The following is a 26,529-nucleotide window of genomic DNA, read 5'->3' as shown; positions in this document are numbered from 1 at the left end:
ATTAATCCGCTGGTGTCTGTTACTACATTAGCACGAAACAGCCCAGAGATAATGAGAGTCCGCAGCACGGCTTTGCTGCAGCGTTACGATGATTATGACAGAATAGAAAAGCTTGCATCCATTGTTTCCTTGAGATTGAAAGATACAGTGTGTCACTTCGAAGCTGTGTTCCTGCTTCGATAAAGCAGAGGTTTGTTTTCCTGGGGATAAGCAGTTCAAGGCTGTTCTGTTAGGGCCATGACATCCCAAGCTCTTTGTATCTTCCTGTCCTGCTGTTTGCCTCACAGGCTTGCTTTCCATCCTCGAAGTTGCCTCGTGCTCACAAGAAGGCTGCTGATTTCTAAGCATCATTTTCATATCCCAGGTCAGAAGAAGGAGGATGTATAGAAAGGCAAAAGAGGCAGGAGAAATTTTCCTTTCTGGAAATTCTAACCAGTGACTGCAAATAACATACTGGAAATTCCCACCTAGGTGCAAGAGAGCCTGGAAATAAAATGTTAGGCTGGGGATATTGCCACTCCGAATAAAACCTGGACAGAAAGGGGAAGTGGATGCTGGTGAGCATTCTCTGCCACAAGAGACAAATTAGCCAACTGGGCCTGCCCATGCCTGCCGTGACTGGGGGAAACTGTCTGGAGGGCAGAGGCTGTGCGGTCCTTTCAGCTTGAGGCTGTTGAGACCGTCACAAAGGCCCCTGATGAACTGCGGAAGGAGCCCCTCCAGCCCCCCGGGACACACTGCCTCTGCTGCTCCGTGCGAGGACGTGGGGACAGGTGTGCCTTGCACGGCTCGATGCGCAGCTGCAAACTGCACGAGAGCGTCACGGGGCAGCGCCTTGCCAGCTTCGGGGGAGTTTGGAATTAATCTCGACCCACCTGTCCCCTGGGAGCTCTGTTAGAATCGCGCGCGCTGCTTCTCCTATCATCTTGCTTGGAATTCTGAACAGTTTTGAATTCTCTCCCTGTGACCTCCTGTAGTTTGTAACTTCACTGGGACGACACACGTGCCACAAAGAGCAGAGAAAACCCCTGCTGTGCTGCATGCTGGGGACGTGGCCAGCCTCCCACACACCGACCTTGCCCCAGATTTGATTGGCCAGGTGACCCACAATCACACGACCCAGAAATTGGACTGCTCAGGAATTGTGGAAATGAAAGGTTTTCATCCAGGAATTCTGTGAGAGAGCTGCAGCTTTTCATTTTCATTTTAAAGTAAAAATACTTAAGTGAGATTTGTCCTCTTAAATGGTGTCTGAATGTTCTCATCTGTCTACACCGCAGAGCTCGCCTTACTACCCAGGGCATCTGTCTACACCGCAGAGCTCGCCTTACTACCCAGGGCATCTGTCTACACCGCAGAGCTCGCCTTACTACCCAGGGCATCTGTCTACACCGCAGAGCTCGCCTTATTACCCAGGGCATCTGTCTACACCGCAGAGCTTGCCTTACTACCCAGGGCATCTGTCTACACTGCAGAGCTCGCCTCAAGACCCAGCAGCCAGTGCACCCGGACGCACAGGTGAGGTGGTGCCCTCGACAGTGGCAGTGACCCTGAACTGCGAACCAGCTCCCAGGTGGTGTTAAACTCTCTAGAACCGTGCAGGTAGCTCTTCCCAGTGTTTTCCAGACGCAGAAAAGTGTTGCTGAAGACCTGGGGAGGCAGGAAGTGTGGACGGAGCAGCTGTAAGGATGGATCGTGTGAGGAGCCCGGGCAGCCTGAGGGAAGTGCTGGGCGGTGGGTGGGCTCGGGGCCGAGGTCGCGGGGAGGGGAGGGCGCTCCTGGCGGCTGCGGGGCTGCTCCTCCAGGCCCTTTCAGGGTGAAACCGGCTGCGTTGTCAGGAAGTGCGACCCCCTTGTGTGGCTGATTCAGGCCTTCGTGTCTGGAAAGTGGCACGTGTCCCTGGCTAGGATCCCGTCCACGAGTCCAAGGCTTAAACCAGAGAAGCAACTCGCTGATCAGGACCAACCCAGTGACCCGATGGAGGGCCCACCAGCTCAGAGAGGGGGTCACGGACGTGCGTGCCCCTCCCGCCCGGTCCTCCCGCCCGGTCCTCCCGCCCGGTCCTCCCGCCTGCGGGCGTATCACGCTTTATAGCACATTACACGATTGCGAGGAGACAGGAGACGTGCACGAGCCCTCTGTGTGGTCTCATAAAACATTAATGGGTTCAGAGAGGAAATGCGAAATCAAAATGCCCTTGCAAGCTTGGGCTGGCTGGGATGTGCCTGCTGTGGGATCCGATTTCAGGCTTCAGTGTGGGCCTGCCGCCTGCGCCCTGAGGGCGGGGCCTGCTGCCGGCCTGTTGCTCAGCCGGGGGTCCTGCTGCCACGCAGAGCTCTCCCGGACGTCATCTCAAGCTCGGGGAGCACCCCTGCTTGGTCCGTCCGTTGCTTTTCTGATGGAGACGCGGCGGGCAGCTGAGACTTCCCACCCGCCCCAGGATGCCGTGGGTGTGTGCTGTGGACCTGGGACCTTACGTCTCACCCTGGGAGGGGTTCCCGGAGGCCTCACTGCAGCCCCACTCCGTCCGGGGACCCCGGCCCCCGTCACCTCAGGGCGGCCGCTCCGGGGGGCTAGCCCCGTCCTGAGCAGACGTGTGCCATTTTCACTCGGGTCTCTCACAACTGTCTGCCCAGGGCCCACGTCGGGTTCGGACAGAATTCACAGGTGGCCGTGAACGTTCCTTTTCTATTGACCCCAAATCGCTCTCATTTCAGATTCCCTCCTGGCTCTTGTCTCCGGGGCAACACACTCAGGACACGCTGCCTTTTCTTGCAAACAGCCCGTCCAGGAATCGGGGGCCCCCATCACTATCTGGAACTTTCTGCATTTCTGACATTCAATAGACACTTAAAACATGTTTAAAAGGCCCCAGAGGACTTTTCTTAAAGTTCTTAGTGGTGCCTGTTCTCAGCAGAGGAAAAATTAACTAAACCCAAAGGGAAGGTTAACCTTTCCCCAGGAGACACGTGTGCATTTCGACGTGGACCGCAGCCCAGGGTTAAGCCAGCCAACACTTGAAGTGAAACATCTGGGGGCAAAGTGGCCGTCGAAAGTGGTTATTGAACACCGTGCTGGTGAGTGAATTGTGGACCCAGGTCCTCCTAGGTTTCCAGCCGAGCCAGGCTCTCGGCCCTGTCGGCCTCTCCGCAGCCGTTCGCAGGGAGGCCCAGGACGCGAGATGGACGACCTGAGTACTCCATCCATCACTGCCCTGGCCGAGGCACTGCCCGGTGATTGGTGGGAAATTCAAGTCATCCATCTCACCCCGTCACCTGCTCCTGCGCTCCCCGCGTACTTCCAGTCTCCCTCTTACTTGTCGGGTGTGTCCATCCCAGCCCCGAGCAGCTGGCCAGCGGGGGGCACGGGGACCCTGAGCACCGACGCTCTCAGGCAGCCCCTGCAGGATGCGCTCAGCATGGCCCCGGGCTGGGGGCGGGGGGCGCTGTCCCCACCCGGACAGAACTGTCAACCATCGGAAGGCCATTTGCTTATCCAACAGTAAAAGTCGTAGCTTTTGAAGGAAGTCATGAATTCCACAATTTCAACAGAACTTGTCCAGGGGGAGGGAAACTGTCGATTCAGAGACTGAAGGAAAGCCAAAATCACAGGAGTCTTTAGTCTCTGCTTTGGGACCATGAGCCATGATAAACCTGACGTGTAGTCATCTAAGCGTAGCCTTCCTCCCCTTACACACAAAACCCTGCAGAACTGAAGTTCCTCCGGGGCTAAGTTCTGACACAAAGCAGTGAGAGGGCAGAGCCGGTGACGGCGGGAGAGGTGAGTTTTGGAGATCTGCTGATGTGGCCCTGAGCTGGGTGTCACCAGGGCAGGTGTGCGGACACCGGGGCGGCGGGGGCACTGTCCTCAGAGGGGCTCCCCGGAGGCCGCGAGCTCTGGGGTTCAGCAGTGCCTGCTCCCACTTTCCTGGGGTCTCAGAGACATCCGAGCTGTGAAAGGGAGGGAAGACCGAGGATGAACTGTGATTTCAAGAAATAAGTTATGACTTCAAAAAATCTTTATTCTTTTATAGACAGCTTTTCCTTAAAAATGCTCCAAGGACTTAAGGCCAAACTGGATTTCCTTCAGGAGTCAAAACGAGCCTCCCGCTGGCCTTACTGTTTCCAGTAAGCACGGCCACTCCGCCCCAGACGGAGGTCCCGACGGGTTGGTCGGCAGGATTTCCCCAGGGTTCCGTGGTTCTCCGGGCACCAGGGAGAGCAGGGCTGGGGAGGGACGAGGTGCTTTGGCACGTCTTTCCGCCTCCACTCGGCCGGGCTGGCTGTGGACGGGCCGTTGCGGGGAGACTGTCCTGCCCCTTTCCTCGTGGACACGTTGGCTCCCTCGCTGCGGGGAACAGGGAAAAGCCCGCTGTGTTAGAAGGTTGGTAAATCACACGGAGGGACCGCCATCATTTCTGCCTTCGGGAAAATGATGAGGTTTTAAAAAAAAAACTGAAGTGCAGTGACCTCCTTGGTCAATGTCCGGGGGCGTGGTTGATGCGGGCGGCGGGGCTCCCCGCGGGCGGTGCGGCTGCGGCGTCTGCTCCCAGGCCGGCTGGAGGAGGGCCCTGCTCTCCGTGGACGGACCAGCTTCTTCTTATTTTAAAATAAGGGCCACTTCTGGATGCTGCCACCTGGAACGAAGCCCGGGGATTTCAACAGTGACAGAGCGTGGCATGAACTCGCTGTCGGCTGCTGGACCACACGTCGCGTGTCGGCCTTTACGGCTGGCGCAGATCAAAGCCGCACCCCGGCCACACCCGCTGGGTCCGGATGGTGAGGCGCGGGAGCCTGGGCTCTGCTGGCTGGGTCGTCGTGGGCGGATGAGTCCCTCAGAGGGAGGACCTCCCTGCTTCACTTGACAAACCCTGCGTGAGTCACCTCCATCCCCATCCAGGGTGCGGTGGCCTGAGCTGTAAGACGGGGACCTCTGGTTCAGGTGGCCTGAGGTCTGGCTGAGGGTGGGGCGGCAGGTGCCGCCAGGCCCGTGGGTGTAGACACAGAGCCTTGTGTGTGGCAAGGAACTGCCGAGTGTCTGGCTGTGACATGTCGGGGCTGACGGGGAGGCAAACTCTCCCCTCCAGGCTTGAGGAAAAGGTTAGGTTTACCAGGCAAAGGGAGAGGAGCAGGTGTGGGGGCAGGGCAGGACAGGGACCCAGCCCAGGCCCAGGGGAGCACAGCGGGGACTGGGCTCAGTGAGCTGCAAGTGACAGGGGGTGGCGGGGGTCACGGAGGGTTTAGGGGAAGCAAGTGCAGGTGTGGGGCTCATCGTTCAAGTGACCATGAGGAGTGTGGACGGGGGAGCTGGGAGGAAGGGGACGTGGGGGAACACGGTGAATGGGTCCCTCTGGGAGGAGAGTGGACGGGGGAGCCGGGAGGAAGGGGACGTGGGGGCACATGGCGGGTGGGTCCCTCTGGTGGCAGGGGTGGTGCTTCCAAGACACTGGGCACTTTCACGTGTCATGCTGTGTCTCAAATACTGTGTTCTAATTACTTAATTTTACATCAGCCCTGTGGGGTGAGTGTCTTGGAAACAGAGACAAAAACATTTTCGCAGCTGCCCAAGCCCTGCCCTCTGGTCTGCTGTCCTGGTGGGCGCTGACCTCGCACATTTGAGGCCGCTCCGGGAGGGACAGCTCGGGGACGGGCCGTGGGGAGGAAGGTACGAGGGGTGGGGGCCCAACACGGACGGAACCGGGAGGGAGGAATTACAGCCCAAACCGGATGCAGCTGCTCCCCCGGCGCACGGGGAGGTTCTGTGGACGTTGGGGTCATCCAAGCTTTGTGAATAGGAGAAGACCTCTGGCTTTGTTACCCTGAGGGGACGCCCTTGACAGCAAAGCAGGCTGTGCCGCCCACAGGGTCTGTCCCCTCGGAGGGAGTGGATGTGGGACCATCCCGCCCACGGGAGCGGAGGGTGCTGACGTCACACCTTCCTGGTCTTCACGCACCTGCTGCACGTGGGTCCCCGGTCACCCACCGCGAGGTCGCCTTCCGGCCGACATTGACGGCGATGACTTGAGAGCGGGAGGCCGGGGCTCAGGCGGCAGTGACCTGAGTGAAGAGAGCGTGGCCCCCGGACACCGCCAGCCCCCACCCGCCGGCACAGGTGGTTCTGCCGCTGGACGGCGAGGCCACGGCCGAGCTTGCCCCTCATCTCCAGTGCCAGCTGTCTGTGGTCACCATCCCCGACCGCCTGGCCGACATGCCCCCTCCGTGGGGAGGAGGGTCAGAGTGAAGTGTCCCTACTGGACAGTATTACTCACGACAAACCTCAAAACTGGCCTCAGGGCAGGTGCGTGGGGGGACGACAAAGCTGAAGCTCTCTTGTCCGTGGGGACGGCAGGGCTTCGGGGCTGCTGGGACACCCGAGGGCTTCGTCAGCAGGTCCTAGTGGCCCATACCCGCTGTGTGTGCTCGGCTTTCCGGGGCTGGCTTGCGTCTCAGTTTCCCTGTGACTTGCCCACATCGCCCTCAGCTGCCATGAGCGAGTTTGGAGGGAGGAGGCTGCGTCCTCGGGCAGCAGTTGTTCATCCTGCTCTCTGAGGGGCAGTTAAATTTTAATGGACTGGAGGTTTAAAGGGATGGCATTACAGAATATGATGATGCAGAAACGTAAACGAAGAACACTTTTTATTTTACATTTTTTTACGAGCAGCCCATTTCAGCCTTTCATGAAAGGGCTGGTGCTCATTTTTATGTAACAATAAAATTCACAAAAAGTTCATCCTCTGTCTTACCATCTGATAAGACAGTATCTCGCCCTGCAGGGGCGGGGACGGGCCGCGACAAGCACTCGGGGCCGTGGCTGGTCTGAACTTGCGACGGCAGGAGAGTGAGTTGTGGAAATTCGCCCCCTAAGCTGGTCAGAGCGTAAAGCAGTAATTCTGCGGCGACAGGGTTTACTTAAGGGCGCAGCCGTTTAAATCGTTATGGTTGTTGTTGGCATTTTAAAAAGATTTTGGGGAGGGAGTTAAGAAGGTGTCAGTGAGAGAACAGCTCTTCCAAACCCTGGAGAAGACAGCGCACTCCCAGACTTTCCCCAGGGGAGTCCAGACCGGCCCACCTCACCTGCTGTCCTGGGGGGACGCCCGCCCACTCCCCCACTTCACCGCCCTGCCCGGGAGGGCAGGGCTCTCATAAACTGACCTCTAAGGAGGTAATTCCATTCAATCATGGTGTAAAATGTCAAGTTTGAGCTGCTAGAAGCTCTGTCATATTTCAACAGAGCAACTACGTGTTTTGGTCAAGTAAGTTTGAATAAAATAATGGGGTGTTTGTGAAAAATCTATTGAGCTACAAGGACCTCAGTCTCCTGAACTATAGAAAGGAAGAGTTGGGCTAAATTAGCATGCAAACCCCTCTTTTCAAAATAGCTTTTTTGAGGGGTTGGGAGAGAGGAGGCAATTAGGTTTATTTATTTATTAAAAATGTATTTTAATGGAGGTCCTATCCCCAGGACCTCGTGCGTGCCAAGCACGTGCTCCACCACTCAGCTATCCCTCCCCCTCATAAGTTCCTTTAAACCAAAAAATTCTGCCCCGTTCTGTTGCATTCCGCTCTATTCGCGGCAGAAGGCTGAAAACAGAAACACTCCCTTACGCGCAGGTCCCCTCACCGGCACAGCTCACGAAGCGGCGTGTTTACTGCTTCCGCGTTTCCTACACCGGGAACACTGGGACTGGGCTCAGCGACTGGCTGGTTCGGCTCGGAGCCACCTTGCCAGCACCTCCGAGCTGTGTGCACACGTCCGTTTGCTGATAACTGGTCGGTCTCTAGTCAGTGCGGTCAGCTCAGCGGTGCGTGTGGCCGTGGCCGTGGCCGTGCCGGTGTTCAGGGAAGGGTGAGGACGGGCGACTTCCCGGGAGGCGCCCTCCTCCTGCGCGGACTTCCGAGCGGCCCAGCATTCGCGGGCTTCCCAGTGTGATGGTGACTAGTAACACACTTGTTCCAGGTGCGGCCGGCTTCGATGTTCCTTGTTTGGTGTGACCCCCACGATCCCTGGGGGTCGGCGTGGGGACGGGCCGTCAGCTCGCAGACGCCCGGGCAGCTCGTGCAGACCTGGGCCGGTTCTCGGGCCCCTGCTTCTTAATCCAGTGGGCCCCTTGTCAGACCGGCAAAGCCCCACGCTCCTCAAGGTCTCTGTTTCACCAGAAGGGGCAGAATTTAAACCTCCCGTGTGACCGCAGAGCTGGTGGCTGCGAACTGGGGGCAGGGCTGTGGGCCCCTCCAGCCCCGCCGCACGCCCTGTGGCCTTCCTGAAGGCCCCTGGCCAGCTTCTTCGGTTTCCTCTTAGTTACTATGGGGATGGACGGGCTGTGATTACGAATAAACAGCAGAAATGTCCTTTCCCAGACTCTCTCACGCTAACTTCTGGATGCGCAGGGAAAAAATGCACGTGAAAATGCTGCCGTTTGACGGCACAGAGACATGTTATCATGCGCGGCGGCGGCATCACGACGACCAGAAAGGCTTCATTTTTAAAGCTCGTGTCTGCAGCGTGCTGACTCTCTCACAGGGCGGCGCTTGGCTGAGACACGTGGATCGTCTGTCTGTCGTTGCGATGGGCTCTCCCGTGACGGCGGAGACGCGCTTCCAAATCAAACCAAACGCGCTGGATCTCAGTCTTCGGAGGCCTCCGGTGAGCACCGACAGCAGCTGCCGCTGCGGAGACAGCTTCGATGTCAGCGTCCCCGCGTTGGTCAGAGTCTTGCCCCGTCCAGGGCTACGTGAGTCCAAGTTTTATTTAATTGGTTTAGGAAACCCAACGGACGACCTGCCTGAAGAGGCTGGTTCTCTGCTGCCGTCGATACAAACAACACAGACCGCGCCCCTCCCCCCAGTTCTCAGAGACGTGGCCCAGAGGGTCTCCAGCAGTGCAGCCCCCAGGCTGCCCCAGATTCACGGCCCCGATTCCCCCTCTGTTCCTGGCTTTGGTCTGCCACCTTCTCCCCGGGGCTCTCGGCCCCTGAGTGACCACAGCCCCTCGATGGAAGACCTTTACACCCTGTTGACCCCGACTGGCCACTCAGTGCTTCACTGTTGAGACTGTCCACGTCCCTCCTCCTCCCAGAAGTCTTCCGGGGCTGACTCCTCCCTCCTGAGCTTCCCACCAGCAGCTGGGGTCTCCTTACCATCCGAGCTTCGATCGACAAGCTGAAGGCTGTGTGCAGCCAGAGTCCGAAAGCCGGCTGAGAACCCAGCCTCCCCATCTGCCCCCACAGCTCAGCACAGCCGCGTCGATTCCAGGCCGTCCAACGGGCGCCCGTCTCACCGCCACCCACAGCGCCCAGGGCCTCGTCACCCCGCCCTGGCCTCTCCACGGCTCTGCTCTTTATGTCTGGTTGTTCCCACTCCAGAAACACGCTTCCTCACAGCTTTCCTGGAACACCCTTGAGGCACGCCTGACTCCAGCTCCAGAATCTTCCGTGGCTTCCGTGCACCTGCAGCTCGCCCCAGGGCCAGCAGCACCCGCTCCCGAGACTCCCAGTTAAAGTCATTTGTGCCAGCGAGGCTTCCTGTCCCTGAGTCCCTGGCGATTCCCGTGTGATGTGAGGGGCAGCACACAGACATGCGGGCTCCAGGGCGCTCGGGTCCAAGCCACCGCCGGACGAGGGGGGCCGGGGTGGGGGCAGAGGCCCCAGGGCTCCTGGGGGAGGGGGCACTTTCAGGCCCCCCGACGGCAGCTGCCCGGGGACAGGCGCACAGCTGGCAGCTGTGGCATGAAGAGTGCAGCTGGGCTTCTCCCAGCCGTCGCCGGGGCCCTTCACGGACGGTCTCCGCAGGAGCTGGGACCTGCTGCAATGCTTTCTTACCGTTTAAGCCATTCTGATTCATAATCCACGGTGGGGGGCTGGCGGCAACCCCCAACCCTGTCCTCAGGGACATACGTTTGTACCCAAATTGGCCACAGTGGGGACACTCACCCCAAGGACACTGGCAGACACCACAGAAAGGTTTGTGCGTGTGTGGCTCTGGGGGCTGGCCTGTAACCACGGACCAGCTCACGAGGGTGCAGGGTGTCGTGGCAGATGCAGTCAGAAGGGTCCCTACAGGTGACACCCAAACTCTAGTCGAGGCACCAGTTAGTACTCACACCTGGAGAAATGCCAGTGAGGGCGCCTCCCGGAGACTGACTTCTCCCCGGTCGCCGTAGGTCCCCAGAGCCCCTTGGGGGTGGTCACGCCCAGCGCCACAAGTTCCAGCGCCACCCCCTCCAGGAGCCAGCACCCCGTGCCTCTCCCGCGGCGCTAACTGAGCAGCAAATTCCCCTGAAGCTGCCCTTCTGTTTTCAAAATATTATCATGTATCAAACTTCAGAAAAGTAACAATAAATGACCCAGAAAATGGCATTTGAGAAAAATGAACACTTTTTGCTGCTGTTCGGGCTCCTTATGGCTTCGGTCTGACCCTGTTTTGCAGCCACCCGTGTGACCGCTAATTTTAACAGTTAAATTTACAGTTTTAAACAGGTTTTACGATGCCCAGTGACGTCCGCTTGACGAGTCCACTGTTAAAATAACTGTTTAAACACGACATTTGTGGTCGAAGCGTTTCTCTGTCACCACTGAATTGACTCATTTCAGCTGCTATTTATGGTCAAAATCATTTTTTCAAATTACAGAGTGAGAATGGCAGTTTCTGTAACTTTGAGATTAAGTCACTCAAACTGGGAGACACAGAGACATTGCGTTTTAAGCTGCTCCCATTAAGAAGTGGGAAAACCATGTATTACGTTTACAGTGAAAACTATTAAATTGATTTATGGTGAGAATGAAAATTTACCGCGTGCGGCTGTGCACCCAGATGTGAGGGACTTGACCTGAAGCTTCCGTGCGGTTTTCCCTTCTGGTCCAGATAGTTACTTGGGAATCTAGCGTCTTTGTTTTCCTTAAAGTTAAGTGGGTTTATCTTCAGAGGGAAAATTCATTAAAAAAATTAGCATCGTTGATAACGAATGCTAAATATTAAGCTTTATGGTGTCAAGGAAGATGTTCACAACTAATTCACAGTGATTTTACACTGTTTGTTTATGTAGACGGTGAGCAATTAGGAAATTTTAAAAGAAGATATCTTTTGTGTGCTCAAAGAAAAATTTAGCATCTTTGTGTTTATAACCTGCATTATATAGCCAAGAATAACGCGTTACATTATTTTATTTCACATGTATAAAATATACGTTTTAGAACTTGTGTTTTCATTTCTGTAACACAGTATCATTTGCGTGTATACATGCGATTTCTCTGATTGAATGCCTTCTCTTTTAAGAGCTTTAAAACTTCGAATGACTAAATTATCATTTCGTTTCATTTCTTTCCCTGCTTGTCAATTGGGTTTCATTAACCTGTATCTTTGGGGGAGATTCCAGGCAATTATATGATTTTAACAATGGATAGTAATGTCATGGAGCCTTATCTCAAATTAATGTGTGATTGATCATCCCGACACAAAAACAGTCTACTTTTTAGCACCGAAGTAAGAAATGTGTGCTCCTGATTCAAAGCATCCTTACAATCTCCGGGAGGAAAACAAGCCCCAGTGGGCTGTGGGGATCGCTGTGCAGAGACACTCCTAATCTCAGGGTGCAGTTCACACTCAGGCTGGGCTTCCCGCTGCCTCGGGGGCCCCGCTGCGTCCCTCCAGAGTCCAGGGCCTCGGAGACCCTGCAGAGGAGAGAAGGGAGGTGGCGCTTTTGTCCCCGTCCTCCTTGCCGCTCCCCTTCACAAAGTCTGCGGTAGGTGCTTGGACGGGAAACCGGACTGGAACACACAAAACTGTAGGTTATGCGGTGGAGAAGCAAACTGAGTTAGATGCGTGAAAAGCACGTCATCCCCATGATGAGGCTGAGTTCACGGAGGAGGGAAGGACAGACAGACGCGTAATCAGAGAGAACAGAGGCGTGGCGGTGCAAGTCTCAGACACTTTACGGGTGAAACTGGAGAAAATTCTGTAAAGAAAAGTAAGCAAGCTTTTTTTTAGGAAAAGCCGTTGTTTTTGGTTTCTGTTTTCTTTCTTTTTGTAATACAAAGTGGAGAGAGAATCTGCACGAGCGGCGGTTTCAGGGGAGAATTTGTGGATGGTCGCACGAACCGTTGTGTCTAACAGCGCGTAGTCGGTCATGACGGTTCCCTAACAGAAACACTGCTCTACGATGTGTCCGCGTTGGAGCCGATCTTACCGCTGAGAACGAAGTGCCGTTCTTGCTCTGCTGTCGTCCATCCCACGTGTGCACGTGGCACAGGTGGGCACAGGTGAGGGGGCAGCGGTCATCGCTTTCACTCCAGGGTCGAAAATGCGAAACTCAGGAGTGTCCCCATCACAGGGAATGCCGCCCAGATGATCTGCTCGGAGAGCCGGTGACTTTCCTTAAGACCCTTTGTCTGCAGTGCTTCCTCCAGCATCTTCTCTGGCAGCCGGCAGCCCCCTCCCCTCTTCAGGACAGGACCCAGGGGATTCTCTCAGCTGGCAGCGTGCAGGACGCCACCCCACCGGTGACAGGATGGGGCACCGTCCCCAGAATGTAGTCACCCTGTGGGCCTCACTGATGTGGCCTAGGGTCCCTACAAGGGGACTCTGGACACCGATCCGCCCTTGTCCGTGTAAAACCATGGGCCTCAAGCAGGCGCAGCCCCAGCTCTTACCTCCCACGTGACTGACGCGATAACCCCCAGCCGCCCGTTAAGTCATCAAAGTGGACTCTCTCCCTCTGGGGCCGTCCACCAATTTATTTATTTAATGGGCCAGCACGTCCAGATCCCCCGCCCTCCAACCCAGCTCTCCCTCTCCTCCTCGCCCTGCAGACACACAGCCCCCGGTGTCTCACGTCTGACCGCCACGGCTGCTCACTTCCCTTGTGCCTGGCTGTGTAAAAGCTACAGATAAACTCAGTTTGGGGTGGACTTTGGAAAAAGTATTGGCTCATTATAAACTTTTACATGCGAGCTCAAACAAAGCGACTCACTAAATATTTCAATTTGCCTACCTGTTCAAATTATGTCCCACAATGGGGTCGCCATTCACACGAAAGGAAAGCTCCTCTCCGTTCTGTGCTATTGTCCCGGCTTCACAATAGATGCCAGTTAATAAAATCCAATTAAAGACAAGAGGAAGCAGTTTGCAGTGGTTCAGACAGATAACTGCTCACAGATAATTAGCATAAAGGATGGAGGCGTTGGCTGAAGACTTTCCAGATGCCTCTGTACCAGTGGCATCTCCGTGGCCGTCCATGCATCTCTTCCCTGGGGGGGCCCGTGGCCTGACCACAGAAACAACAGCTTAAGATATGTCCATGGAAAGAGTTAAATAAAAATATTAACCTCCATCCATGTTTCAGTTCACAGTGCTTGCAGATGTGGTTCAAAATTTCTCGACTAACAGACCGATCACCAACTAGTTTAGTGGACAGGCTGATACCACCCACACCTGACTTCGGAATTGACGGCGCTCGTGGTCAAAACCCAGCGGTGACAAGCCGGCTGGTCCAGCCTTTGAATCGGCTGGCGTGTGTAGACACAGCCCACACTCCAGCTGGGAGCACGGGCGTTCAGCCTTTGGATAATTTCAAACAGACCCGTACACACGGCTCCTTTGAGGAAGCGCCTTCCCCAGAGACTTGCAGAACCAATTGACCAATTAAAGAATATTCGGGGAGACCGAGTGCCTGATCTAAGCTCCTGGCAAGCCGGCCTCGCGCTCCTGTCTCACAGGCTTCCAGACGTGTGCCCCGCGCACGCGGGCGGAGTCGGCTCGGGGCCCCGGAAGGCCTGGCCCGCACGCTTTGTCCCGCCTGCGCTTCGGCAGAACGGGCGACCGCTCCCTCCGGCCCCAGAAGGACCAAGGTCCAGTCCATGTTTTTCAGTATCCACAGTCACACTCAGAGATTGCTTCCTTTGAGGTCAGCCCAGGTGACCTCCGCGGGGAGGGGTCTTCTGGGCAGGACGGCCCCAGGCACTCATGTCCGGGAGGCCCTGCTTCATTCTCACCCTGTCTGGGGCGGTTGGTGAAGCCCAGCTGGTGGCCCTGAGTCTCCTGATGTGGCTGGCGTTGGCTTAGCTCTTCCACGACTGCAAGCGAAGACAAAGGTCACCACAGTGAGCATAGGGACCCTGAGCTTGGAGGCCACACTCCAGGGCCTCCCGCAAGCGTCCTCTTAAGGCTCCCTGTCCCCGGGCCTGGGTGGGAGCCGTCCTGGGGACATCTCGCCCCCTCGCCACTGTGGGCGTGGCTGGAGCGGACAGAGTGGCCGAGGGGGGTGGGTGTCTCCCCACCCACCCTCCGCTCCCGTGCAGTCCTGCCCCCAGTGCACACGCATCTCTGACACTTCCAGGTACGGCCTCGCATGGGCAGTGATGCAGACAAGTCCCAGACGGAAGCCAGAGAAGAAACTGGAAGACATTCTAGCAAAGACTGAAAAACAAAAACACCAAAGCAAAACAAAATGAAAAGAGTCAGGTGGGTGAACCCCCCAAATGTTCAGTTCGGTTCATTTTCTCTAAAGTTCAGAGTTGGGGTGGGGCACACCCTCCTCCGTTCTGGGGGCCCATCCTCTCCAACCACTACCTCCGGGTACCTTGGGCGAGGTGGGAGCCCCGACCCCGACCTCACTTCTCATGGCCCGTGACGTACTTTCTGCCCCTCTTTCTTGCTCTCGGATTAGACTTGCAGCATCTGACTTCCACCTTCTGGCTGACAAGTCCGGCGTCACCTGGCGTGGGTGCTTCCCGAGCTTGCTTTACTGAGCAGGTTCTCAGAGACGCGTCTCTGCCCGTGGGCTCTGCTTTGGGAGGAGCAGGGTCCACGCAGGTCTGGCCCAGGGCGCCGGCCGTGGGGCCGGGCGAGGGAGCGTCCTCCCCGGTGGGGGCCAGTCGGCTCCCCTCTGTACTGGGAGCGTCTCCACAGAACCGGCCTCAGAGCTCTGCATCTCATGTCAGCTGCACACAGGGGTCACGGAGCTCCCCCAGGCCCCATTAACCGAGTCCTTCAAAACACTTAAAGGCATGGTCGAGGTTTGCTCCAAAGCCCACATGAAGTTTTCTTTGGCCCTAAAGGGAGACTGGAAGCAGAGTCCAGTGTTTGAGAGGAGAGATGCCTGTAAAGACAGGGAGACCAGCCCGGCCTCTCCTCCGGCCCCGGCCGCCCGCCGGCTGTCCCCAGGCCCGTCAGGTGAGACTGCGCTCGCAGACGTGGCGGAGGCTGGGGCTCCTGCCAGCCGTCAGGGAAGGCCGAGGGGCTGGAGGTCGGCGGGCGGCCGGCGGCCAGCGCGGTGCTGACTGCTGGCCAGGCTTCCTGAGGAGGTGGCGGCCACACCCTGGAGGACATCAACCCTGCCGGGCGGGCAAAGTGTTAATTGGTGTGGGTACCTTCGTGCTGGGGGAACGGAAATGCTCCCGGGTGATGAGGTTGTCACCGCGGGCGCCCTAATGAGAGGCCACGTGTTCTGCCCCCCGAGGCTGGACCTTCGCATTTCCTGCATGTCGGCGGTGCTGGTTAAATGTCGGCCTTGGTCCTGCTGTGGTCCTGGAGTCTGTTTCCAAGGGGAGACGTGGGTTTTTGTTCAGGTTTTTCCTCTTAAACCCCGTGGCTGCCATACTCGGGTTTGAGAGGAGGAGATGAAGGGCGCCGTGTCCTTCACCGGAAGCCACCTGGACACGTGTCACGGGATGGAAACCAGGTCTCTCTGCCCTGTCCTCCGGGCTCTGTCCTCGGACACCTTCCTCTGGAGGGTCCTCCCGGGGCCGAGACTCCCGGGCGAGAGTCCATGTCTCCCTTTTCTCCATCAGCTCCTGCATGAAGGTCGGCACCTTTGTTTCATCCGACTGGAGGTGAAGACGTCATTTGCTAGGATTCGCTTAGAAACAAACGCTGACCAAGCACTGGCACACCCGTCAGCCACCCACCGAGAGCCCCCAGTGCCACTTGGCTGACACAGCTGACGAAGTGCCACCCGGCTCCCGGGAGCGTCACCTGCAGTTCACGAATGAACAGAATTCAAGGGAAAAAGCCCGTTTCAGAGAAAGGACAGGATTGCTTAGACGCGCTTCCCGGTCTGAGGGGAGGTGTGAGGGTTTGAAGGAAGACCTTGTACCCAATGGGTTCGTTACCATTCCTGACCACCCCTACTGCAGGCCAGGAAGCCAAGTCCGAGGAGGGCTCCGAAGACCCTGAAAACCACCAGACTTTCTGGGTCAACACTGAGACCTGACCCCCAGGCCAGGCTCTCCCCGTCGTGTAGAACTACCCTCTACATCTCTTTACTATAATAGATGGCATTTGCGTTAAAATTTACTGTTGACTTACACCATGGGGGTTACGAGTTTTAATTAATTATGGTTAATTAAAAATTTATCAGCCAGAGTCTCCTTCTGATTTAGAAGCAAACTCTTCCTGGTTGCACAAAATGGAATTAGGAGTGAGAATGCAATTTTTGCAAATAATATTGAAAGATTTATGGAATTTTTAATCCTTTGAGGAAATCAGTCACTTTGAGATCATGATTTTAATGTCGGTTTAACTTTTCCCTGAAAAAACATGTAAGGACTTCTGTGAATTTCGCATTGTTGTTTTCATATGAGTACGTGAGCAGGAAATCATAGAGTACGTGATGGCAAATCACAGAAAAACCCAGCTCTCACTGGTTCAGCCAGGAAGGGGATCCTTGGCTCATGGGACATGGAGAGTGCAGGGGGATCTCAGTCCAACGTGTGGTTTCTCAAGGATCCAACACCCTTCCTCCTGACCCCGCTTTGCTCTTCCTTTGCAGGCTGGCCCCCGCACTCCCGTGGCCGGGCTGGCACGTGGGTGGAGGCCAGGGCAGGGCAGTAGGGACGTGTGAGTGCGGAGGAGGCTTGGCGACCATGCCAGTCTGCACAGGAGTCCCTCACGATTCCTACCTTCTCTTCCGTCCAGGACGGCAGTGATCAGGCCACTGGGTGTGGGGGTCGGCTTCCTCCCCTTTTTGGCTGCGTATTCAAGTCCCTGGATGGTCAGGTGAATTCCACCTTCTTCTCTTCCAAAAACGTCTCAATTCCCCTCCATTTCCTAAAACATTCTTCAAATTGGTGAAGCTCTGAGAAACTTTCTTTGATTTCCTTGGTCATCACAGTCAAAACAAGCTCCTGTCGCTAGTTTTTTATACATCCATTTGTTCATTTATCCACGTGATCACATGCCCACTGTAAGCCAGGGGTTACGCCAGGCGTGGGAAAATTCAGCAAGTACAGACCGTTTCTGCCCTGACTGACGGCTGAGCAAACACTCACATCCTTGCAGGACAAGAAGTAACCTGAGAAGTGGAGACAAACGAACATCACATGTGACCCAGCAACCCCACTCCTGGGCACGTATCTGGAGGGAACTCCAATTCAAAAAGACACCTGCACCCCAGTGTCCACAGCAGCACTATTTACAGTAGCCAAGGCATGGAAGCAACCTAAGTGTGGACAGATGACTGGATAATGAAGTTGTGGTATATTTATACACAAAGAAATACTACTCAGCCACAAAAAAGAATAAAGTAAGGCCATTTGCAGCAACACGGATGGATCTGGAGTGTCATTCTGGGTGAAGTAAGCCAGAAAGAGAAAGAAAAATACCATATGAGATCACTTACATGTGGAATCTAAAAAAAGAAAAAGACAGAAAAGAGGACACTGATGAACTCATCTACAAAACGGAAACAGACTCAGAGACATAGTAAGCAATCTTATGGTTACCGGGGGAAAGGGGTGGGAAGGGGTAAATGGGGTTTGGGTTTTGCAGATGATAGCCACTACATATAAAAATAGATGGAAAACAGGTTTCTTCTGCATGGCACAGGGAACTATGTTCTATACCTTGTAATAACCTTTAATGAAAAAGAGTATGAAAACAAATAAATGTACCTGTATGAAAAAAAGACCCCTAGGTGCCGGGCGATGCCAGACGACTCTTCAGGGCTGAGAGCTGTGGCGGGCGTGGAGTCAGGAAAGGCTCCCCAGGAGCGGAAAGCGGACAGCGATTCTGGGCTCGTCGCCGAGTCCTTCTGATCTAAAACCCTTTTAGTTGCCCCCCTTTTGCCCTCTCTGTTGATTAATGCTCCCACCAGACACAGGAGGAGGAGAAGGAAGGAGCTGAGACACAAAGGAAGCACTTGGAAGCCGAGCTGAAATGATGGCTGCCCGCCTTTGGAAAATCCATGGTCCCCATCCAGGGGCCCCAAGCCACGTCTTGACCGTGCTTTCTGCTGGGACCTCCCATCACCTGGTCCGCTGACAGCCAGCATCCTGGTCCCTGCATTTATTTTGTCTCTGAAACAGCGTTCTGGAGCAGGAAGGGATCCTGTGCAAGTGGAGGTTGGCAGTGCAGTGTGGGTCTAGTCCTCACGATGAGATAAGGTGATCTGTCCAGCCTGCACCCCAGCTCAAGCCACCCTTGGGGCCTTTACCAGCAGGGGTGTCGGCTGAGATGTTCCTCTGTCTCCTGGGCTGTGGGGTGGTCCCAGGGAGAGACCTCTGATGCATCACAGGGCCTGGCTGGGGTCGGACCCAGCAGCTCCGAAGCACGGCGCTCCTGGTCATATGTTCAGCTCACAGTAAGCGAGTAGCTTAGAGCCCCTTTGAAGTTGGCCTTCCCAAGGCGGGCAAGCTTTACAGCCCAGACAAGCAGTTTCAGAACCGGGACCCAGTCAGGATGGAGAGTGACCCTCCACTGAGTGTGGAGCTGGGAGCCCACCCCCCGCCCTCCTGCAGGGCGCGGGAGCTGTGGCTGCCTCTCCCAAGCGGGAGCCGTGATACCTGGGGCTCGGACCCCGCAGAGGCTCGGCGGCAGGCCTGGGTTGGGGCTCAGGCCACCTGGCCCCGTAGGCGTGTGCATGTGACGTCCGGGCGTGGGCTTTATGCACTTGTAAATGTGCACTGTGGCTCTTACAGGGTCTGATTTTAATGTGGGTAGTATTCCCGTTAATAAGAACATCTAATTACAGCATCCATTAAAAGTTAGTAACATTAATTTGACAGAGAGAAAAATCTAATAGAGTTCTTGGAGTGATACTGGCATTTTTCCATTAAATTAATGTTCCCAACTTTTAACAGGGTGTCTTAAACAGGCACCGTTAGTGTTGGGGATCTTAGACAAATTAAATTCAGGCCTGGAATATGAGGTGGGAGCCCACTTATGAATCCAGCAAGAGGTGTCTGCGGGCTGTTTCATCCACCTGAAATACTCTGCAAGGAAGCCTGGCAGCCGTGCTGGACTTCCGGAAAGTTCCTCATGGGGAGGAACTGCCCTTGGCCCGAGGCCCATTTCTGGGCGTCTTTGCTGTGAGAAGGACCCGGAGGGGCGGTGGTGTCTCCTTTGCATCTAAAGTTCCTGAATCTTCCCCCTGAATCTTGTTTCCTGAGCAGTGAGGACACAGCCTTGAGCCGGCGGCCAGCCCGTCTCGGGACAGTGCTGCTTCCTCGATGGGTTTTGGCGGTGCCGTTGGCCAGGCAGGAAGGGCTCAGCGGGTTTCAAAACCCAGCTGGACATGCGTAGCTCACACTGCAGATGGAAGATTCTGGAAAGTGTGTGTGTGGGTCAGCGGGGGAGGGCAGGGTTGGGTCCCAGGATCACCAGTCTGCCGTTGCCGGGAAGTCGGTGTTTGGTTGGGCAGTTGGAAGGGTGCCCGGCCCCTGGGAGCAGGCCCGGCGCTGTGGTGCCGCCTCGCCGCGTAGCGCAGACTGATTCTGCCTGACGTCTACAAAGCTCGGAGGTTTGTGACTGAGACACAGTTTCTCTGAGACTGTCCTGTAGAAGCACACATGACGTACATGCTTAGTGGGCATTTATCAGGCTTCCATGGAAGTTGGACAAGAGAGGATGGCTGTGGACGTGAGCCTGACTTGGGGGTGGGAGTGTGTCCTGGCGATGGCTCCTGTTCCACTCCGGGTATCTGGCGTCCCTGCTCACCCTCGTTCTTGTTTCCAGAGGAGGCCCGGAGGATTCCAGGACAAGGGAAGGGGGGATGGTGGCTCCCCAGGCCTCTGGGGCCGCCGGTGCACTGCCTCTCCGGCATCCTCACCCTTTTGTTCCAGAAGCACAGAGCGGGTGGGGCTGTGCTTTTTCAGCCCCTTAAATGACACTGCGGCCACGGGCGCTCCCGGATGAGTTTTGGGGCTGGACGTGCCTGGCACTGATGCCGGGCCTCCTTCCTCTGGGGCTGGAGAAATCCAAGTGAGTCACTTAGACACTCAGAGCCTCAGTTACTTCACCTACGGGGCGCGGGCGGCGGCGCCGGGGCGTCTGGAGGGCGAAGGCCTGTTGTGCATGTTGCAGGGGGGGTTCTTAGCCCTTCGGCCCGAGAGTCACAAAAAGGAAGTCAAAACGCAGTGGCCTCCGGAGGGCGAGGAGGGGCCCTGCGCTTACTGCTTGCTCCCCAGAGAGCAGCTCGACCACCCAGCACGTTCCGAGGGTCTGGAGGCGGAGAGGGGACAGGCCTGGGGAAAGGACGCAGGCCTGCGAGGATGCTGGCGGCGTCACCGGGTTGGGGCCTGCCCGCCGGCCGAAGGGCTCCGACGTGAAACCGCGGCAAAGCCGCCGCGGGCGGGGAGGCGTCTGCCCTGGAGGTGAGCGGCGCCGTCCGAAGGGCAGCTTTGGCGCAATGCGTGGTGGACACAGAGCGACTCGGAGCGGGAGCCGCGCAGCTGGGCGTTCTGGCGGCGGAACTTGGATTTTGAGACGGTGTTTCCCCAGCGAGGCTGTGGAGTCAGACTCCGGACAGGACACCGTGCGGAAAGGAGCAATGAACGCAGCGGCCGCTGCCGGCGGTTCTGGGGGGCGGGCTGTCTCGTGGGCCCCCCACCCAGAGCATCCGGAGCAGCTGGAGAGGAGAGGGACCCGGCGGGCCCCACCCCGCTGGCCGCGCCGTCAGGGAGCTGAGCCGCTGCCAGCTCGCGTGCTCTGCTTCAGTAACTCTGTGCAGGAGGAGCCCGGCTGGGCTGCCTTTTCTGCTCCGGCTGCGGGACCCCGGGAGCTCGGAGAGAGGGGGACGGGATGCTCTGCTCTTCCCAGGGGTTCACCCCTGCTTTGGCATGAAGCTGGTGAGCAGCCGCCAGCAGTTTGGGCGAACACCTGTAAACCTTCTGTTAGGAAGTGAGTGTAAAACTGCTGCGGGACAGACGGCCCCTCCCGGGCCGAGCAAAGGCGTCTCTAACGCAGGTTAGATCAGCTCTCGGCTCCAACGCGCTGGGAGCTCGCCTCCTTCTGGAGTCACCCCTCAGCCCCCTTCCTGACCAGGGAGGCTCTGATTCTTCCTCCTGTAGCTCATTAAAAAAATAAAAACACTCCAAGCCGCTAACAACTCGACATTTAACCAGCAAACATGTAAACAGGAAACACTTCAAGCTCGCTCTGTCCCACTCATTTTAATTTTCCTTTTGTTTTGTTTTGCTGAGTTACTCAGAGGGAAGTGTAAGTGTCCAGTGTCCTAAGAGGGAGACTCTGAACGCAATGGGCACCTGGAAGCGTCGGGAACTCTGCGAGCATCTTCCACGGCATCAGCACGACGTGCGTCTTCCAGTGAGAGAGACTCACTGCTCTTCCAGACTCAGCACTAAAGTTGTGCCCAAGAGGAGAAGAGGCTTTGAATTATCAAAGCTGGGAACTTGCATCCCCAGGAAAGCTTCGCTGAGTCTTATTCCCACAGGGACACTTCTGTCTCTTAGGCTTTTCCAAAGCTGCACCTAAAAGCTCGATGTCTTGAGACTCGTCTGAGACGCGGCTCAGATCTATGTGCAAAGCAGGGTGTCCTTCAAACCTCCCTGAATGTTCAGTCACCTCAGAGGGCAGGAGGGACCTGAGCTCCTGGGGAAAGATTAAGTGACATGGAGACCCCTGGAGACCCTTCACGGAACACAGTTCTGACGGGGACGCACTGCTGGGGTAAAGGCCCCAGTGGTGAGGAAGAGGGGTTGTAAAGCTTGTCAGGGAATACTTCACATTCCAGGTGGCTTTACTGCTTTGAACAACTAACTGTCTACCCTGAGGGGTAGTGGGGGTATTTGTGTGTGTCCACGTGTGTGTCCACGTGGGGGGTGGACGGGAACATGTTGGGAGGACACTCGGGGAGGTGGGCGGAGAACCTCACTGTCACTGAGCACTGAGTCCAATCTCCTTATTAATGCAAGAGACAGGCTGCCTATTAGGGCCAAACAGAGAGTAGAGAAAAAAACGACTCGTCTTAACACGGCTCATTTGATGGGGTTTACGCGTAGCTCTACGTGAGTTAAGTTGTTGTCCACCGAGGGTCACGCCCGCCGCCGCCGTCCACCGAGGACCGCGGCAAGCCCCACCCAGGTGTGGCTTCGACGCCGTCCCGGCGAGCTGGGCGCTCCTTGCCTCGGCCTGGCCTTTTTCCTCTCTTGGAATATCTCATCAAACTCTTACATGTTCTTTTAATTGGACATCTCTCAATTTTATTCTGTGGAGGCAGTAAATTAGATGAGGTCCTGCGTCTGACGTGGGCACGTCCGAGGGGGTCCGGAGCCGGTCCTGCCGCACAGACGCCGCCCCCGCCCCCACCCCTGGGGTTTCAGGGCATCAGGACCACAGGTGGCACTGCTGTCATGCCCACAGGGACCGCATGTGCACTTCACTGGGAAAACTGGTGCGGCGGTCGTGTGGCTTTTCAGAGCTCAGTCCAGTTTGACCATATGGCTTTTGGAAGTGGTGAAACCAAGGTTGTCAAAGACAAATCCTGCTTGTTTTTGAGAGAATCTTCCTTGGAAACCTGACCCCCAGTTACAGGGTCTGTTAAATGCCCTGGGGATCCAACAGTCTGGGGGCCACTCCAGGAGAAGCCTGATTGTAACCCAGGGGTGGTCCATGGAGCGCCAGCCTCCCTGAGTAATTCATGGGCCTGAGGTCCTAGTGGACCAGAGGACATACACAGGCACGTGCTCTGTGGCTTCTCTGAGGGGAAGATACAGGATATAACAGATGTGGCCTTTTTTTAGTCAAAAAATCATGAAATTGTATTTTCTGAATTTTCCATTAAGGCCTATCTAACTTTTAAAAAAATATGTAGAGAATAACAAATGTTTATGTATCTATCTACACCTTTGAAATACAATATTGGTACTAGTTATTAGTCTCTGGCTTTTAAAATTTTTAAATTTAAAAATTAAAAAAAATTTCCCTGGCTAATATCAGCAACGTGGTAAACAAAAGATCATGTTTGTTACAATCACTTCCGGCAGGAGATGGTCGCGAGGAACTGGATACATCTACAGCAAGTTGGTTGTGGTCAAAACGTGTTTCAAGTTTGCTTTTGTGTGTCCCTTAACATACAGGCACAACACGCCGTGCGCCGTGAATAAAAGATGGTGGGATGAATCCTATTCCTTCTCTAAATGCTGACACAGAAAAGAAGAGCAGCCGACCTCATAATGGAATTTCCTTCAGGGCGCAATGGCATGTTTTGTTTAGCTGGTTGGAGTCAGGCAATCGGCGTGACATAAAGCAGGGATGAGCGTGACGCTAAAGCAAACGCAAGTATCTGTGCATCGTGCGGTGTGATCGGGTGCAGGCGGGACGAGCATGCGGCTCTGCACAGCCTGTTTTTAATTAAAAGAGCACCAAATAGAACCATCATGCTTACCGTTAGAGAGAAAAATCTCCATGCCGTCTGCCACCCGGCCCACTTGTAACAAAGCGCTTGATTTTCCATTGGAACAGTAGCACCGTGCGATCGGGGAATACGGCGCATTGATTATTGCTCTAGCTGCTCTCGGCACTATCGACGGCAGAAGACACACGAGCCCCCACATGCCGTCGGATGTCCTCTGGGGCCGGGGGATGGGGCACATCTGGTTTCTCTCGGCTCTGGGATCCTCGTTAGAGGAGGGCTGCGGTGAGTAAGCCCTGGTCCTCTAGGAAGTGCGTTAACTGGGCGTCGGTTTCACACTTCTCGTCGGGTTCGTTGCCACCCTTGCACGTCTGGAATGGCGGTCAGGACCGGCTTCCTCCTCGTGCTGGCTCTGGGGCGTGGACACGCGTCCTCCGAGCAGCGGTCTTAGCAAGGCCGTCTGGCGCTCACTGGTGCGGGGCGGGGTCCCCGTCGCCCGGGAGCTCGGCAATCGGTCACAGTTCGCACGGGGACCTGCTTCCTGCATGCGGAGGCTCAGGAGGGAGGGAGGGTGGGAAGGGCCACAGGGCCACCTGCAGACGAGGACCAGCACCCCAGGACTGGGTCCCTCTGTGGGGCCGTCGGGGTGTGGGCTCCTCACAGTCGACACTAACAGTTCTGGGAGGCCAGCTCCAGCGTGTTTGGCAGGAAGGAGGCTGGAAGGAGGCGTTTTTGGAACCCAGAGGTGCGGGGGGCTCCCCACGTACTGAGGTTTGCTGGGAGATGACAGCCGAGTGACGTGAGGTCTGACACCAGGGGACGCACATCCCACAGCGCCCTTGTGGCCAGAGTTCGGCTGTTTTCATGTCATCTTTTCTTCTCCCCGCACAAACCAGCACCAGTTCCTCCTTTTCCTTTTTTTCCCCACTCTCCCAGCTTCAGCCCCAGGACGCCTAGGTCCTCCTCTGCAAATTCATCCCATCCGCCCGTCCTTCCTGGTCTGACTCCAAAGCTGCTTGTTCTGCGAGGACGGCCCCCCGTGCGCCTGTCCTTCCTCAGCCTTTAGCTACAGCAGAGACTGCACAGCCCAGCCGGCCGCTGCCATTTGCTTGTTTGCAGAAGTGAGGCTGGGACTCTCCACTAGCCTGAGAATTCTCTGAGGCCAGGAAGCATCTGGTACAATTCTTTTATGTCCTGACACTGCCTAGGAGAACTTAGAGACATTTGCGGATTGATAGGTAACAAGATGGCTTCCTGGGGTCCAGCATGGACACAGAAACTTCGTGAAGGTAAATGGTGATGGCAGAGGACATGATCCTGTGAGGCAAAGCCATGCAAAGAAGCCATTGTCCTTGTGTGTGTGTGTGTGGTGGGGGGTAAACCCCGCCTTGCAGGTGTCAGGACGCTCTTGGTGTGGAGACAGATGAAGCTAATTAAGAGCAAAGAGAAGGAAAACAACAAAAGAATAAAAACAGTAACAGTCAATGACACTAACGCCCCGAGAACCTGGTCCGTTCACTTTCTGATCTTAAGGGCAGGGTGAGTGGAGCTGGGAAGAGCAAATTAAGAAGAGACTTTTCGAGTTTCTCAGAGCAGTGGGAGCAGTGGAGCGCCAATCAGCGATGGATAGATGTGCCCCCCCCCCAAGAGAGTGGGGCCCACGAGGGCCAGAGAAGCACGGGGGGCAGCGGTGGCCTGGGAGGAAGGAGCTGTAACAGAACCTGGACCTCAGTGTCCTTCTCTTCACTCTCAGCCCCTCCCCCGTCAGGGAGCAGACGGCTTCATTTCCATTAAGACCCGCATCACCCAGCGTTAGAGAGAGGAGGGTTCCCAGGGAGCACGTCTCTCCATCGGGAAGACCCGGGAGGCTGTGGAAATGCCCCGACCCCACGCGGAGCACAGTGACGGCACCTCTGGTTCCACAGTCCACGTCTTCCCTGGGACCTGAGGTCTGTGCCCTGAGCACTGGCCTCGGTGTGGGGTGGGGTGGGGTGTGACTGTAAGACACCTCACAGGTGCGTAGGGAGCGTGTCGAGGACAGAAAGACAGACGCGAGGGAGAATTTTGTCCCTCGCTCCGCCCTGTTCACCAGCCAAAGGAAACATGACTATTTACCAAGACTGTGGCGTGTGAACAGTGGTGGGACTAGGGAGCGCTCGGGTCCTCCCTGTGTGCACGGCTTGCTGCGTGTGTGCGGGAGTGCACGTGAGTGCAGGCACAGGTGTGCATGGAGGCAGGCGTGTGCAGATGTGTGCACGCTGTACGTGTGTGTGCATACACATGGATATGTGCCAGTGCGGGTGACTTCCTGTGCAGGCACGGTCTGATGTGTCCGTGTGTGTGTGTGCACGGCCTCGGGGACCAGCCTGGGAGATTGAAGTGTCCATGTTTGGAGGGGCTGACGCGCTCGGCGGACAGCGCTCTAGCGGGAGCGCCCTGGTGTGAATGTGCCTTCGCAGGGGTTCGCAGCGGGGTTCTCTCTGTCCGCCGAGAAGTGGGGCCAACTCCCTGTGTCTGACGAGGCCTCTGTAGAGCTGTGCTTCCGCCAAGTGCTGGCTGTGAGGGACCGGAGAGCCCAGGACACGGCGCCAGGCCAGCTCGGGCAGACTCGCAGCTCAAGTGCGCCTCCTGCGGGCACAAGCTCACCAACACGGCGGGAGGGGTCAGGGGCCTCAGGAGCTCGGGGCAGCCGCCCCCTCGCTCAGCAGAGGGGCCTGGGTGGCAGACGCTCCCAGGGCCTGGCAGCTCCATCACGTGCGCCTGGGCTCAGGGCGACCGGAGCGAGGGGACGTGGGGCCGGGAGAACACCACAGCGAGGCGGCCCCTCCGGGAGCGGAGTCGGGTGGGTGGCCCCGGCAAGCCCGGCTGCGCCCGGTTCCCGGGAGCCCGTCGAGCACAGAGCTGCCGTCGTCCTGCGCAGCCGCGTGTAAGCTGGGCTGTGTGCTCACG

The sequence above is a fragment of the Camelus dromedarius genome, chromosome 28, assembly GCF_036321535.1.
Source record: "Camelus dromedarius isolate mCamDro1 chromosome 28, mCamDro1.pat, whole genome shotgun sequence".
NCBI classification, from domain to species: Eukaryota; Metazoa; Chordata; class Mammalia; order Artiodactyla; family Camelidae; genus Camelus; species Camelus dromedarius.
This window is presented reverse-complemented; position numbering follows the sequence as displayed.